The sequence below is a fragment of the Protopterus annectens genome, chromosome 1.part2 (genome assembly GCF_019279795.1).
Source record: "Protopterus annectens isolate FY-2018-M chromosome 1.part2, PAN1.0, whole genome shotgun sequence".
Classification (NCBI taxonomy): domain Eukaryota; kingdom Metazoa; phylum Chordata; order Ceratodontiformes; family Protopteridae; genus Protopterus; species Protopterus annectens.
The window spans coordinates 831,676,586-831,688,799 of record NC_056727.1 but is presented as its reverse complement, the minus strand read 5'-3'; the positions used below and the strand labels follow the sequence as shown (position 1 = coordinate 831,688,799).

General features: G+C 44.5%; 1 protein-coding gene across 2 annotated transcripts in view; it reads right to left on the bottom strand.

Moving 5' to 3' along the window:
* HEATR1 (HEAT repeat containing 1) overlaps window positions 1–12,214 on the bottom strand; it is a 1,780,420-nt gene that overhangs the window by 58,798 nt on the left and 1,709,408 nt on the right. The gene's annotated exons all lie outside the window — the stretch shown is intronic.

Sequence of the window (12,214 nt, the reverse complement as noted above, 5' to 3'; positions counted from 1 at the left end):
GAAACAAATACAGCTACACACAGCGCACATCCCGAGTGCCTAATTTCTAGAACACTGCCCAAGACATGTCCTGATAAAGCCAAAGGTTGAGGAATGATGGAAGTACGATGCAAGTAAAGATATCTTGCCCAGACAGTTAATGGCCCAGGAATATGGGGTTACTACCAGAATTTGCCCTACTTTCAAACCCAAATCACTTTCCTGCAACTGGGAGGTGAGACAGTATGAGTTCACCCTCCTTTCTGTACAGGTTAAATTATACTAACACTTCTCAGACTTCACAAGGACAGACCCAAGCTTCAGAAGTGTCTTTAGAGCTTGTAGACCAGAAGCTGACCCTCATTACTAGACTGGCACAGAGAAACTGCTACAGGCAACATTACTAGTCCTGTTCCAGAGTAGGATTGAAGCAGCTCCTAAACTCTTCCAGAAATGCCTCCAAATGAATCAAAGGAGGAGGAGGAGGAAGAAGAAAGGGAACCTCAAACTCCAACTTGTAGACCAAGACCCAACAGAACAAGTAGCAGCACTAAAGTTTAAACCAAGGAGGAGATACAGTAATGAATGTCAATTTTGCAGCAAATAGCTAGGGGATTGTCCACTGCAAAACCCACACAGAGTTGAGCCAGCAGAATTTCAAACATGGTCTATGCCATTAGCAGAAATGGTGTTGCTTGGCCTTGTCTTTACAAGGTACCACAAATAGTCAGATTTTTTTAGCCAATGAGAGAAGGATCAGGCTTTGTATCATATCCAGACCTGCCCCTAAAAAAACATGTGCTGGACAGGAAAATGGAGAGTACAGCTGTGTACACTTACCATAAATGTAGATGTTCGAGTGTATTCACTGTTGCAGTCATCGCATTTGGGTTAACTGCTTGCAGTAGCCCTCAGTCGGCCTGATTATCAAAGTCTTGGGTCTTGCGTCAGTTGCTGTCTCATCTTCCATGACGTCAGGTAGTCAGGGGTATAAAGCATGCAGCCAATGCCATTACATCAGTTTTTTCTTGCCCCAGATGTCAGGTGTCCTCCTAATGGGAAGCAATTATATATATATAAAGCTAAATTGTAAAGATATCTTATATATATATATATATATATATATATATATATATATATATATATATATATATATATATATATATATATGTATAAGGTAATACCTCCACCAAAAAAGCAAATACACCAAAAAGTTTTTAAGCATAGTAAAAAGGAATAGAGGTATAGCCAAAAGAGGTCAGGGGGCTGGAGGGAGGGTAACCAGGACTGCAACAGTGAGTACACTCGAACATCTACATTTATGGTAAGTGTACACAACTGTACTATGTTCTTCGTGTTTCACTATTGCAGTCATCACATTTGGGTAGATTCCCAAAGCTAAGGATGGGAGGAGGAATTTAAATAGCATTAGAACCAGCTATAAGGCCCTGCAAGACTGCAGTGGCAAAACCAGCTCTGGATTTAGAGAAAATTGGTAAATGGTAATGCTTGGTGGAAGTATGTACAGAACTCCAGGTAGCAGCTTCTAGGATGTCCCTGGTAGGGAACACCTTTGAGAAAGGCTGTAAAAGTAGATTGTAGCAGAAATGAATGCAATGGCCTATCCATTTAGAAATGGTTTGCTTTGAAATGGCCTTCCCCTCTGCCCCTGCAGCAAATGCCACCAGTAGCTGTTCAGATTTCCTGAGAGGTTTAGTCCTGTCCAAGTAAAATCTAAGTTGTCTGTGCACATATAAGGAGTGCAGTATCTGTTCCCCTTTGTTCTGTGGATTAGAAAAGAAGGTTGGTAAATGAATGGACTGATTAAGAGCCACACTGGATACTACCCTGGGGCATGAAGGAGGGATTGGTCCTGAGGGACACTCCGTCTGCATGAAAGATGATGAAAGGCTCCATTGCCATAAGGACCTGTAATTCAGACACCCTTCTTGCTGAAGTGATAGCTAAAAGGAAGGCTGTCTTCCAAGAAAGGAATTTCAACTCTTCAGTTGCAGCTGGCTCAAAAGGAGGCAAAGTAAGTTTTTCCAATACAAAGTTAAGGTCCCAGGCTCAAGTAGGAGCTCTCCTGGGTGGTCTTACGTTTTTGGCCCCTCTGAGAAACTGCTTGAGCAGTGGATGAGAGAAGAGTGGTGGTTCTGTGTTGTAATGAGCTGAAATGGCTGAGGCATGAATTTTGATGGAGGAAAAAGAAAGGCCCTTGTGAAGCATCTCAGTTAAGTATTGAAGAATCTGAGGTAAATTGGGCGCTGCTGTGCTCATCCCCTTAATTTGGTTCCAGGAACAGAATCTTTTCCATTTTTCAGCATAAGGTTTTCTAGTACTAGGCCTCCTTGCCTCCAGAATGACATCCAACACTTTTTTACTGAGGGATGGAAACAGAGATATCAGTTAATTAGCCAAGCTGCCAGGTTCAGGGTTTGAAGTTGAGGGTGCAGAATCTGGATCTTCTGCTGGGACAGCAGGGTAGGGGTCTGAGGCAGGTGCCATGGTGCCAGCAGTGACACACTGCACAAGAGGGGGTACCCAGTGTTGTTGTGACCAGTCTGGTGCAATCAGTAATGTCCTTGGTTTGTCCTGTTTGATCTTTAGTAGCACCTTGGAGAGGGGAGGCAGAAGAGGAAAGGCATAAACTGATAGATTTTTCCAGCTGAAGGACAGGGTATCCACGTTCCAAGCTCATTTGTGGGGAGTCCTTGTGCAGAATTTGTCCAATTGGTAGTTCTGGGGGGAGGCAAACAGGTCTATCTCTGGGCTCCCTCATTTGTTTATCAACATGTTGAATGTTTTTGGTTCCATTTTCCACTCCTGTGGGTTCATAAGATTTCTGCTTAGATCATCTGCCAGTGTATTTAGCTTTCCTGGCAGGAACTGAACCTGTAGGAGCACTTGGTAGCTCAAGGCTGTGTTCCACAGAGCCATGGCTAGTCTGCAGCGAGGGTATGAGTGGGTTCCCCCCTGCTTGTTTATGTACCACATAACAGTGGTGTTGTCCGTCTTCACCATTAACTGTCCTGGAAGAATGTGGTCCTTGAAGACTGTCAGAGCATTCTGTACAGCTAATATTTCTTTTTGACTGATATGCAGGTGCATTTGACATGGGTTCCATTTGCCCTGAATGCCCCTCCCTGCCAGGTGAGCCCCCCATGCATAGTCTGATGCGTCTGTTGTTAGGGTTTGGGCGGCAGGGGGTAGAGTGAATGGCAGTCCCTTGTTTTGGTGGCAGGCCTCTGCCCACCAAAGGAACTCTAACTGTAGGCAAGGTATGATAGGAATCATTGCTTCTAGATCCTGAGAATGTTGACACCATAGGCTTTTTAGATACCATTGTAGTTTCCTCATATGTAGTCTTGCATATGGAATTAGAAGAATGCAGGAGGCCATGAACCCAAAGGCTTGCACTATTTGTCTTGCAGATAGCAGGGTCTTTGTGGCCATTAGTTTGAAGTAAGTTGTCAAATGAACTTGTTTCTCTGGTGTGAGGAAAGCCATCTGGGAAGTTGTGTTCAAGCTTGCTCCCAGGAATACAATTTCCTGGCAGGGTACCAGATGTGATTTATTTTTGTTTATGGTGTACCCCAGAAGTTAGCACCTTTTGTACAAATGCCAGATGATTCAATAGTATTGTCCTGGCTTTCTGCCTGAATTAGACAATCATCCAGGTATGGGTATATTCGAATATTTCTTTGCCTGCAAAATGCAATGACTGGAGCTAGGCACTTTGTGAATACCCTGGGCGCAATAGATAAGCCAAAGGGGAGTGCAGAGAAATGATGGTGCATGAAGCCTGCTTTGAAGCGTAGGTATCTTCTGCAGGATTCCCTGATTGGGATGTGCAGGTAGGGTTCCTTTAAATCCAGTGTTGCCAACCAGGCATCCTTGCCTAGCACAGGAAGCAACTGGTGAAGAGTTAGCATATTGAATTTTGGGATCACCAAAAAAGTGTTTAGGATTGAGAGATCCAGGCTAGGACACCAGTTGTCGTCTTTTCTGGCACCAGAAAAAGCCTTGAGTAGAAACCTTGTAGCCTTTCCTCTTCTGGGACAGTTTGAATAGCTCTTATACTTGAGAGAGAGAGAACTTGCTTTTGAGCCTCTGCCCAGTGACTTAGGGGTAGATCTGGCCAACCGTTTGGGGTTGGTAAAGTGTGAAAGTGGAATCTGTATCCTTGGAAAAATATATTTAAAACCCATTTGTCCTGGGTAACGAGTTCCCAATTTTTTGCCTGCAGAGCAATCTTTCCCCTAAAGGAGCAGTCAGTTGAGAAGGGCTTGGAAGTTTTAAAGTTAAATCATTGGTACAGTTTACCATGGTATGGGGTCTTACTACTCCCTGCTTTGGAAGTGGGAGCCCCCCCACTGCTTAGCCCTGTGCGTACCTTGGGACTGAAGCCTGAATGTTCTGCTGGGTCTGGGTTTGGACTGAGAAGGCCTGGAAGAGGCAAGGAAAGGACCAATTCTTAGAGGGCCAATGCCTACTAAATCTTGGAGGCTGCACTTGCAGGAAACCTTTAACAGTTGGCATAGATTTAGCTGTTTCCTCCACCTTTTTAAGTATTTCTTCTGCTTTATTGCCAAACAGGTGGTCCTGATTTAAGGGAGCATCCAACAAGTTAGCTTTAACATGATCTGGTAAAGATTGCTCCTTAAACCAAGCATGCCTTCCAAGTACAGACCCAGTAACAGCAGCCCTGCAATATGCCTCTAGTGAATCAAAACCACACTGCAAAGAATGTTTTCCAATTTGTTCAGCAGAATGCATTAAATCCTGTAAATCCTTATTTTCAGCACAGCAAGTAATCAACATCATTTTCTGTTTAAGCAATCCAGTAATATGCTGCTGATACTTTCACATATAAAACTGGCAATTTAAGGTCCTAATGGGCAAGGATGCAAAAGTGTATACCTTCTTACCCCATCTACTCAGCGCCCTGGAATCTCTATCAGAGGGGGTAGGATTTTTGGCAGTAGTAGCCTTTATGCCCTTGGGTCCCTGTGAAATGGTCTCAAGATCCGCAGTAGGATTTTTAAAGAGGAACTTGTGAGAATCAGGAACCTTGTAATATCTATCTGGTTTTCTGGGAGCAGGAGGTAAGGAGTCAGGGGCCAAGCTAGACTCTGTAAAGGCATTCATCAACAATGTCCAGTACAGGGGGGATAGCTAAAGGCCTGTGTTGGGGCAGGAGTAAGAAATCCCTAAGCCTCTCTTTAGAACCAGAGTAATCCTAGCTTTCCCAGCGGAAATGCTCCCTAAGAGTATGCAAGGTTTCACCAAAAGAGAAATCCTCAGGAGGGGAAGCAGAGGGAACTGAGTCCTCTGCATCAGAATCCTCATAGGCAGATAAGAGTAAATCCTGGTCATCAGAAGAAACAGAAATTTCAGAATCTTGCTCAGAAGAATAATAGCCAAATTCAATTCTAGGTCTCTTAGAGAGGAAGGTTGCCTTCCCCTGATTAAAGTAATAAGGTCTTCAGCCATTCTTATCATTTGTTTTTTAGGCATACAGGCCTGACCATGCGATCTCAGCGAAGGTTTTCTAGGCATGGATCGAGTTTTAGGCCTTGAAGAAGAAAATGGTGTCAGTTTAATATGCAAGTCAGTAGGCCTGAATACACCCTCAGAAGCTGGTGCCTGCACAGCGGCTCTGGACCCATCCAAGGTAGAGACATCCGCAGGTTCCACAACTGAAGCATACCAGACTCCGAAAGGGTCTCAGTAGAGGCCTGCGAATCTGAAATAGCTGGTATCAGGGGCTGCGGAAGCGCCTCATTGAGTACCGATGAACTCGCAAGTAGCTTAGGAGAAGCGTCGTCGGCAGCTTTGGACCTAGGCGGTCTGTCACTGTCTATCTTTGCGTGTTTTTCTGAATGTCGGTAGCCGGGTAGCTTACCGAAGCCATATCTGGATAATTGAACAGTGTACCAAAATATTTAGAAGCATAAATATACCGACGACGAATAGTTCATTGTTTAAATAAGGCACAAAACAGACAGCGAGGTGCATCGTGGTCAGGGCCTAGGCAAGGAATATTGAACGAATGAAAATCATTATGAGGTATTTGCTTTCCACAAGAAATACAATTACTGAATTTTACTGACATCGGTTTAGAGCAAGAAAAAGTTTCCCCAATGGGGTACTTAGCTTTAGTTGAAGACTTTGGTTCTGAAACTTGAAAACGAAAATTTCAGGAGTCGGCCGACCGGCACTTTGCGAACTGCTTCTGCTACCGCATGCAAGAAAGACTGATGTAATGGCATTGGCTACATGCTTTATACCACTGACTACCTGACGTCATGGAATATGAGACAGCAACCGACGCAGGACCCAAGACTTTGATAATCTGAGGGCTACTGCAAGCAGATAACCCAAATGTGATGACTGCAACAGTGAAACACGAAGAACATCCTCTTTTAGTTAATGGTAAGCCCAGAAACTGTAGACTAGGAGTGTCCAATACGTGGCCCTATATCCACAATCCAGCTCACCAAAGCATTTTATCTGGCCATCAGTATATCCTGTAGGAAACTGTTTTGAATGGACAGATACATGCTAGACATGGTAATGCAGCCCATAATCCTTGCCAAATATGGAAAGTTCCCCTGAGCCAAAAAGTACAGTTTTGTACCTACCATAAATGTAGATGTTCGAAGATCCACATTGCTGCAGTCCTTACTTATGGGTAGTCCGCGGTCCTCGGTCGGCCCGAATACCAAAGTATTAGGCTGACGTCGGTCATGGGCGCCTAGAACTGACATCAGAGCGTCAGGGTATAAAGGCGCATGACCGACGTCATATCCTCAGTCTTTTCTTGCCCCAGATGTCAGAAGGCCGAACAAGAAGGCCACAGTCAAAAACAGAATACCTCCCAAAAACACGCCCAACAACAACCAACACCTAAAGCATAGCACCCTGTTAAACTACAGTGGGGAAGGAGGGAGGGTAAATTGGACTGCAGCAATGTGGATCTTCGAACATCTACATTTATGGTAGGTACAAAACTGTACTATGTTCTTCATCTCACATTGCTGCAGTCCTTACTTATGGGTAGAATCCCAAAGCAACGGGAAAGGGAGGTTGGTAAAATCATAAAGCATTAGGGGCTGCTAAAATGCCCTGTAAAATTGCAGTGGCAAATCCAGCCCTAGACTTAGAATAGAGAGGAAGGTGGTAATGTTTAGAAAAAGTATGCACTGAACTCCAAGTAGCTGCCTCCAAAATGTCTTTTGTAGCTACCCCCCTTAGAAAGGCCGTGGAAGTAGCAGTAGCCCTAGTGGAATGAGGCCTGATTCCAGCCGGAATCTCCTTACCATGATGGGAATAACAGAAAGAAATACAAAACCCAACCCATTTAGAAATAGTTTGTTTTGAAACAGGTTTACCCTGTGAACCCAAGGCAAAAGAAACAAACAACTGCTGAGACTGTCTGAACTCCTTGGTTCTGCTCAAATAATAACGCAACTGCCTGTGAATATCCAAGGTATGTAAAATTTTCTCCCCTTTATTTTGGGGGTTTGCATAAAAAGTAGGCAAATGAATAGTTTGGTTTAAGGCCACACTAGAAACCACTTTAGGCATAAAAGAAGGATTAGTACAAAGATACCCTATCCTTATGAAAAATCAGGAAAGGCTCCACTGCCATGAGGGCCTGTAATTCAGAAACCCTTCTTGCAGAGGTAATGGCCAACAAAAAAGCAGTTTTCCATGACAAATACTTTAACTCGGCAAGCTGCAGGCTCAAAAGGTTGTAGAGTAAGCTTTTCCAACACAAAATTGAGATCCCAAGCAGGAGTAGGAGCTCTACGTGGGGGTCTTATATTCTTTGCCCCTCTAAGAAACTGCTTAAACAAAGGGTGAGAGAATAAAGGAGGGTCACAATCATAGTGAGCAGAAATGGCTGCAGCATGGACCTTTATCGAGGAGAAAGACAAACCCTTGTCCAATAACTCAGTAAGATATTGAAGAGCAACACTTAAATCAGGTTTGGAGACATCAAAGTCCTTTCCTTTGCTCCAAATAAAAAATCTCCTCCATTTATCAGCGTAAACTTTCCTGGTACTAGGCCTCCTGGCCTCCAAAATAACATTCAAAACTTGTTGTGGAAGCTGAGACCCTCCAGAGTCTAAAACAGAATATGCCAGGCTGTTAGGTGCAGAGACTGAATCTTGACATTGAGGAAGTGATTGTCCTCCTGTGACAAAGTTGGAATCAAAGGCAGAGGCCATGGAGGTTCTCGTACTAGACTCCTCAGTAGTGGGTACCAGTGTTGTCGAGGCCAATCCGGTGCTATCAAAATCATGGTTGGCTTGTCTTGTCTGGCCTTCAAAAGTACCTTGGGAAGAAGAGGCAGAGGTGGAAAGGCATATACATGCAGATTGTTCCAACTGAATGATAGCACCTTCCAAGCTGTGTGATGAAACATTTTTGTGCAAAACTTTGGCAACTGGTAATTTAGTGGAGAAGCGAACAGATCTATGTCTGGAGTTCCCCATAACACTGTCAATTTTTGAAATACATGAGGATCCAATTTCCACTCGTGAGGATCCCTTATTTGTCTGCTCAACACATCTGCTAGGGAGTTCTGTGCTCCTGGCAGAAACCTTGCTTGAAGATTGAGGTGTAGATTGAGAGCAGTCTCCCACAAAATCATCGCTTGTCTGCAAAGAGGGTAAGAATGGGTTCCCCCTTGCTTGTTGATGTACCACATGACAGTAGTGTTGTCTGTTTGAATCAACATCTGCCCTGGGTGAAGTAAGTCTTTGAAAGCCATCAATGCAAATTGGACTGCTAACATTTCCTTCAAGTTGATATGCAAATGTTGGAGGTTGACAGGCCACGTGTCTTGCACCCATTTTCCATTGAGGTGTGCTCCCCAAGCCTTGTCCGAGGCATCTGTCGTTAGAATCTGACTCGCCTCTGGCCGGGTCACAGAGAGTCCCTTGTTTAGGTGACATTCCTGAGCCCACCACAAAAACTCCTTCTGAATGCAAGGTATTATCTGAATGACAGTGTCTAGATCTTGGCAGTGCTGTGTCCATACATTTTTGAGATACCATTGAAGCTTCCACATATGCAATTTGGCATTGGGAAGCACCAGAATACAAGATGCCATGAACCCCAAGGCTTGAAGGACTGTCCTTGCAGTCAGCCTGGACCGTAGAGACATTTGATGAAAATAAAAAGAAAGGCTTCTTTGTTTGTCCGGGGACAAAAAGGCCATCTGGGAAGCTGTATTCAGTCTCACACCCAGAAAGCACATGTCCTGAGAGGGTACTAGACTGGACTTTGTTTCGTTCACAGAATACCCTAGGCATCTTAACACTGCCATCACATACTGTAGATGTTGAAGAAGTTCATCCTTTTCCTGTGCAATAATCAGGCAATCGTCCAAATAAGGATAAATCTGTATTCCTCTTAGTCTGAAAAAGGCTATCACTGGAGCCAGAACCTTTGTGAACACTCTGGGCGCAGTAGATAAATCAAAGGGCAATGCAGAGAACTGATAATGTAAATTTCCAGTCGCAGGTACCTCCTGCAACTGGGCCTGATAGGAACATGAAGGTAAGCCTCTTTGAGATCCAGAGTAACCATCCAGTGATCTTTTCCCAACAGAGGTAAAAGCTGTTGTAAAGTCAGCATCTTGAACTTTGGAATGTCCAGATAAGTGTTGAGGATAGATAAATCCAAAATTGGTCTCCACGTGTTTCCTTTCTTTGGAACTAGAAACAGGCGAGAATAAAATCCTAGGCCCACTTCTGACAGAGGAACTGGCTGTATAGCTCCCATTTGAAGAAGTAAAGAAATTTGTTTGTGAGCCTCTATCCTTTGGGTGGAAGGGAGGGCTGGCATGCCCTTGAAAGGAGGCATGGTATGGAAATAGAACTTGTAACCTCGGTTTATAATGTCCAATACCCATTTGTCCTGGGTAACTAAATGCCAATTTTGTTTGAAAAGAGCCAACTTTCCTCCCAAAGGAGCTGCCAGGCATGAAGAATCTGGCAGCTGAAAATGCAGGTCATTGGGCCTGTTTACGAAAGGACTGGCCCCTGCCTTCACCAGCAGATTGAGCAGGCGAACTCCATTGTCTCGGCCTGAAGGTACTCTGAGCTCTGCCCCTACGCCTAGATCTACCCCTAAACTGAGAATCAGAAGAAGGGCGTCCACCCCTTAAGTAGGCCAATTTCTACTAAACTTTGGAGGTTGTACCTGCAAAAAATCTTTAACAGTCTGCATAGACTTAGCCTTGTCTTCCATTTTCTTTAAGACTGACTCCACAGGAGGACCAAACAAAACTTCAGACTGTAAAGGGGCATCCAGAATTCTAGACTTAACATGCTCAGATAAATTCTGATCCTTAAGCCAGGCGTGCCTACGAATAACTGAACCAGTTGCAGCCACCCTAGAAGAAGCCTGTAAAGCATCAAAACCACATTGCAAAGAGTGCTTTCCCACCTGTTCAGAAACATGCACTAAATCCTGCAATTCTTTACCAGTCTATGCCCTCGGCTAAAGCATCCACTTTAGATCTTGGCTGAGAAAGGAGGAAATTCTGATACTTCAACATATGAAACTGGCAGTTCAAAGCTCTCATTGCTAAAGTAGAAGAGGTATACACCTTCTTACCCCATCTATCCAAAGCTCTAGCTTCCTTATCCAGAGGAACCGGATTCTTAACAACAGAGGCTCTAACACCCTTAGGCCCCTGACTAATAGTTTCTGGGTCCGCCCTAGGACTCTTATACAGATATTTATGAGCCTCAGGCACCCTATAATACCTGTCAGGTTTAACTGGAGCAGGAGGCACAGAATCCGGATTAAGGGAAGCCTCCGAGAAAACATCAAACAACATCCAAAACGGAGGTATAGCTAAGGGTCTATGCTGTGGCAAAAACAAGAACTCCCTGAGTCTCTTCCGTGAATCAGAGTAATCCTGTCCTTCCCACTTAAAATGCTCCCTCATGGAATGCAGAGTTTCTGAAAATGAAAAATCCTCTGGAGGAGAAGCAGAAGGAGTGGAATCCTCTGCCTCAGAATCAGAATAAGGAGGGAAATCTTGAATGTCTTCAGCAGAAGACTCAGAATCATCTGAGGCCTGCTCCAAACTTTCCAACTCTGGCTCCATCCAGGGCCTCTTATCAGGAGGGGGCATAGAACCTCTAATTAAAGAAAGCAAATCCTCTGCCATTTTAAGCATGTGCTTTTTAGGCACAGACCCTGAAGAACCAGAACTGACACCAGAGGAAGGCAAAACAGACCTGCCCTTAGAAGGAGCCTTAGGAACAGTAACAGAAGGCCTAACCACCTTAGGCATAGAAGGGAGAATAGTAACCTGAGAGGCCCCTTCAGCCTGACCTGCCTCCTGAGAGGCCACATCTTGTAAAATCAAAGTCTCCCCCTGGGATTCAACAGAAACTTCAGCCGGATCCAGCTGTTCAGCTGTAGCTTCTGAAGATCTGGCGTCCGTAATAGACGAATCATCCTGCCTAGGCTTTAAAGATTTGTCTTTGCGCTTCTTAGTAGAAGCCGGCGTCGGAACATCCGACGGCATGTTATAATTACACCTCTTGCCAAAGACTAACCTAGCGCAATCTAACCTCCGTTTTATAGTGCGCTTATTAAACCTAGCACAAAACCGACACCGACTACGTGCTCCGGTCCCAAACAAGGAATACAAAGCGGTGGTAATCCCTATGCGGTATCTGTTTCCCACAAGAAATACAATTATTCAGTTTTTCTGACATCCGGTAAGTAACCGAGCCAAGAAAAACAAAATATTCCCCACGGGTACTTAGCCCGACTTGGTAGCGGTGTGAAACTCCGAAACGAAAATTTCAGAATGCCGAGCGGCACTTGCAACGCTGCTTCTGCATCGGACCATGCGGCAAAAAAGACTGAGGATATGACGTCGGTCATGCGCCTTTATACCCTGACGCTCTGATGTCAGTTCTAGGTGCCCATGACCGACGTCAGCCTAATACTTTGGTATTCGGGCCGACCGAGGACCGCGGACTACCCATAAGTAAGGACTGCAGCAATGTGAGATGAAGAACATCTGCTGGACAGCCTCTCTAGACAAAATAAATAGTAGGACTGAGTTACTGCAGGGAAGTCTTACATGGGCAGCCATTAGCACCTAATTGTTCAGGATAAGGCCTGCGTTACTATATGGCCTCCACTACCATGTGTGGGTTATAGATGCAATGTATTAGTATATAACCAA